The 4,860-nt window shown below is 37.3% G+C and overlaps 1 long non-coding RNA gene across 1 annotated transcript; it reads right to left on the bottom strand.

Annotated features, from left to right (window-relative positions):
- Positions 1-641: 641 nt before the first annotated feature.
- On the bottom strand, positions 642-2,920 carry LOC149171343 (uncharacterized). Its single transcript, XR_016259016.1, has 4 exons — positions 2,739-2,920; positions 1,125-1,195; positions 847-990; positions 642-719 (listed from the first exon to the last, which is right to left on the bottom strand). It is a non-coding gene; the product is annotated as an uncharacterized LOC149171343 (long non-coding RNA).
- Between the last annotated feature and the right edge of the window lie 1,940 nt (positions 2,921-4,860).

The raw sequence follows: 4,860 nt of genomic DNA, 5'->3' as shown, positions 1-4,860 counted from the left end.
TGTAGAATGTTCATAGCTTGTAGAGTGCATGCTTATATGACAAAGAAAGACAGAAAAACATAAAAGATATACAGATATCTAATTGTTATGCACAGACTGTGAATATGTTTGAACAGAGTTTAATTTCTATGGATACTTAATAAATTTGGTGACAATTGAAGCTAAAAAATATTAAAGTCAAAATTGTTGCATGGAGAGTTCAAAATATGTAAAAGACTAGGAGCGAAAATTGTTATATGGAGTGCTTACAGATGTGATTCTACCACTCTTATATTCTATTGGATGAACAATTAACTGCATGAAAGTCTTTGTGTTTTCTTCATATTCATGCAGGTATGTGACAGTTAGTGAGGCCAATGGAAGAGAACTTTTCTACTATTCTGTGAAGTCAGAAAGTAATCCAGCAAATGATCCACTTCTTCTTTGGCTTGAGGGAGGTCCTGGTTGCACTGGTTTCACTGATTGTCTATGAGATTGGTCAGCTATGGGAATTCTTGCTCTTATTATCTATTTCAATGCTCAAAGTTGCTATTTACTGAATGAATTTTGATCTTGTACACATTAAGTTTTCAAATTGTGTAATCTGGCCATGGGAACAGCTTGTTCAAATGGCTAACTGTAAGCTCACTTTTACCCAAGTCGTTGGAATTGGCACCCAAAACCGAGTCAACTGCTGTTCTGGAGGTATGGTGCCTGCCAAATTATTGCCCTCCAGGGATCTGCACAAGAAGGTATATACTTATGCGAGTGCATTTAAAATAATCAAAAGGGAGACATGCTAATGCATTTGTTAATAATATCCAGCATCGGGCTCGATCAAAGTGCACCAGATTGGATTTATCTTACATTATGGCAATGTTTGACAAATTTCCAATTTCATTGGGAATGGCACCACTAAGCCAATTCAAAGCCAGATCCAAATTCTGTAGATTCTTTAGTTGACCAAGTTCTCTCGGTATGGTACCCAGTATATTGTTTGCACGAAGGTTCCTACATAAGATACCAATTTGCTCGAGGTTGTTCATGTCAACAGCTCGACAAACATATTCATATTTCTAGACTAACTTATAACTGTACAAAAACTTGGCTCATGTGCAAGCTTCATTTGAGTAATAGGCACTTACAGGTCTGCGGCGAAGCTAGAAGGGCCAATTCTGGTGCTAGAACCCCTTTAAGAGATGAGTTTGGAAGATTTCTGCATATAAATTTTTTAAACTTATTCAAGTACTTTGAATCTCAAGTATACAATGCATCAAAAGAAAACAACTGATTCAAAAAACTTGGAGAGACTCAACATCAAATGTTCTTTCAATTCTACTCATTTGAAATTAAAAATGGATCTGTGATTCAATTCATCATGGGATTCTAGGTCGCACAACACTAGGACTTGGGACATGCAAGAGACGTGGATACGAGCGTCCAACACAGGACACAGCAACATTCGAAATGTGACAAGGATATATATATATATTCAAAAATTTAGAACATTTACAAAATATTAATATTGATGCAACTAATTCCTACATCAAACATACAAGAAATTGGAGTATTCAAGAATCAACACACATAAAATAGTAGTTTAGGAGTTAGAACTACAGCTTTCTCATTGAGTCCCTTGATGTCATCGAAATCACATTGTATTACATAGACACTAATATTACAGGTAGACATGCCAATGGCAAAATACAAAGTAGAGAAGATAGCAGATACGGTGGATATGTTCTTTCTTGAGCTTGGTGTCTTGTTATAGCAAAGTGGTTTGCTCTAGAATGTGCACACTATTTTTTGTGTTCTAAATTGACTCTCTATTATCAATGCAACTAGATACAATGATCATCTGATTGCCCTCATTTTTCTAGGGAAAATAAAGGTTCCCTGGAAACACAAACTGACTTTCACCAATTTAAGAGTGACATAGTGGGTGAGTTCTAGGCACCTGCCAAAACATGGTCGAAATTTTTGTGCGCTTTGCAGATTTGACAAAAGCAAAAAAAGCATCCTGCAACTTCGGAGTGCAATAAGATTTGCAAATTCTGTAAACAAACTTTAGAGAAATGTAGTTTGAGAAGTGTTATTTTCCTGATAAATAATTGGATTGCTCAAAATTTTACAAGGTTGAAGCCAGGCATAGAAGATCCAACTATAGAGCTTCATAGGGCAAATGGTTGCATATACAAAGCCATACATTCCCAAGTTCCAAGTTCTCTGTACAATTAACACTTAGAAGCCATCCAATTAAAAGGGAACTAGGGAGGGTACATTGTCACCTATTGTATACTCCCTCTGCACTTTGGGCTAGTGCTTTTCTGCCCTCAGGAGAGATCCTTATGTGATCTAAAGTGCAAAAAAAATGACTTTGACCAACAAAGACACTTGGTATCAGAAAATTAGTTTACTGTAATTCAATTGTTACACCTAAATTCTGCTGAGAAATTGATGGGACATCAAGCTAATGTTCAGATGAGCTCTTATAATCATTAATTTGCTAAAATTCTTTGTGCAAATCTGCTCTCAAACACCTCAAATCTGCAGACCCACATGTAAATCTCCAAAAGCAATGATGAGAAACTCTTAAAATTTTGTTTGTGACTGTAGTGCCTTGAATTCTGTGGGTTATGGAGACAAGTGTAGAAGAAAATTAACTGAGCAGGAGTGATTCCCAAGGCCAACCAATTCAGAAAATTCCAAGTAATAAAAAACACCGACAAAATGAGAATTAGCCTCCAAGTAACTGTCACCTTTATCCAATGCCATGCATACAACGTTTAGAGATATTGACTTCAAATTCAAAGTGGATGTCAACAGTCAGATTACTTCAAAAGCACCTTTTCCCACCAAGTTCAATGATGCAGAAGCATCATCACCACCCCACCATGGTTGCAGCATCCCATGAACATTGAGAAGAGGTCAAGCGAGATAACACTGTGGAAGAGACAGTGGGTAATTTTCGTCCCAGCATTCATCCTCCACCATCCAAATTCCCTTGCTTTCATCTGACAACCCACGGTTTCCCAGACCCAAGGATTCTCGTAGCCAGCTGGAACTTCTGTTTCAAGAGGATTCGATCAGTATTTCTAACGTTTACATTTTGAGCAGTCCAAGCTGTTAACAACCCCATGAGAAAATGACCATTTCCGCGTTGCATCATCTCTAGTTAGTTCCTTGTAATCAGCCACACTTAATTTGAATGATGGCTTTTCTGCTGCCAAAAGATAAAAGGCTTTATAAATTTCAGGAAGCCCAAGACCTAAAAAACAGTAAGAACAGGAAGAAAAAAAATGTCTGGAACCGAACCCTCCTCCCATCACCCCCAACCCCTAAATGGATACTAAGAATAATAGATATTGAAAAAAAAGAAAAGAGTTTTCTTTCCATTTTGCCCATTACTAAGCAGTAACTTCCAGTAGGATCTTGGACTTTATAGAGTAAGCACCATGCTGTCTGCATAATGCAACTTGAAATTTCCAATAAAAAGATTAAAAACATTTCATCTTGTCTCTGAATAAAACGAAGAATGAATGAAGAAAAGTTACCAGATAGTTTCCAAAGGACCCACTGCAGTTTTAGCCTTGGCCCTGGACAAAGCTCCACTTGTAAACTCTCTAAATGATCTGCCTTTGAATAAAGTCTGCATGCATATCAAGATTAATAGGTGAGAGAAATTGGGATTCCGATATCAATATAAAGAGACAGAGCAGTCGGAGGATCAGCATTTTCTTCAAGTAAAATTTACTGCGGTGGGTTTAGTATGAAATTCTCTCTACTCGGTTCAGTAAATAATACTTAAATCATTGGGATTGAAATTTGAAATTGAAGATCTCCAATGTTCTACTCTGGAGTCTGTACCAAGGGTAGAAAAGCATACTTACTTGGAATGCTTTGCGCAGATCAGGAGCCTGAAAATTCTCTTTGCTGGGTAGTTTATCTAACTTTACTTCCATACTTTTCATAATTGAGGGATCCATGGTGCTCAGAGCCAATAGCTCTATGACTTGAAGTTATGGGATTTTCACACCCCACCTCAATTCTTGCTCTTATTATCTATTTCAATGCTCAAAGTTGCTATTTACTGAATGAATTTTGATCTTGTACACATTAAGTTTTCAAATTGCGTAATCTGGCCATGGGAACAGCTTGTTCAAATGGCTAACTGTAAGCTCACTTTTACCCAAGTTGTTGGAATTGGCACCCAAAACCGAGTCAACTGCTGTTCTGGAGGTATGGTGCCTGCCAAATTATTGCCCTCCAGGGATCTGCACAAGAAGGTATATACTTATGCGAGTGCATTTAAAATAATCAAAAGGGAGACATGCTAATGCATTTGTTAATAATATCCAGCGTTGGGCTCGATCAAAGTGCACCAGATTGGATTTATCTTACATTATGGCAATGTTTGACAAATTTCCAATTTCATTGGGAAAGGCACCACTAAGCCAATTCAAAGCCAGATCCAAATTCTGTAGATTCTTTAGTTGACCAAGTTCTCTCGGTATGGTACCCAGGATATTGTTTGCACGAAGGTTCCTGCATAAGATACCAATTTGCTCGAGGTTGTTCATGTCAACAGTTCGGCAAACATATTCATATTTCTACACTAACATATAACTGTACAAAAACTTGGCTCATGTGCAAGCTTCATTTGAGTAATAGGCACTTACAGTGTCTGCAGCGAAGCTAGAAGGGCCAATTCTGGTGCTAGAACCCCTTTAAGAGATGAGTTTGGAAGATTTCTGCATATAAATTTTTTAAACTTATTCAAGTACTTTGAATCTCAAGTATACAATGCATCAAAAGAAAACAACTGATTCAAACAACTTGGAGAGACTCAACATCAAATGTTCTTTCAATTCTACTCATTTG

The sequence above is a fragment of the Pinus tabuliformis genome, chromosome 4_2 (assembly GCF_031772625.1).
Source record: "Pinus tabuliformis cultivar Carrire ecotype Pingquan chromosome 4_2, CPIR1, whole genome shotgun sequence".
In the NCBI taxonomy this organism is placed as follows: domain Eukaryota; kingdom Viridiplantae; phylum Streptophyta; class Pinopsida; order Pinales; family Pinaceae; genus Pinus; species Pinus tabuliformis.
This window is presented reverse-complemented; position numbering and strand designations above follow the sequence as displayed.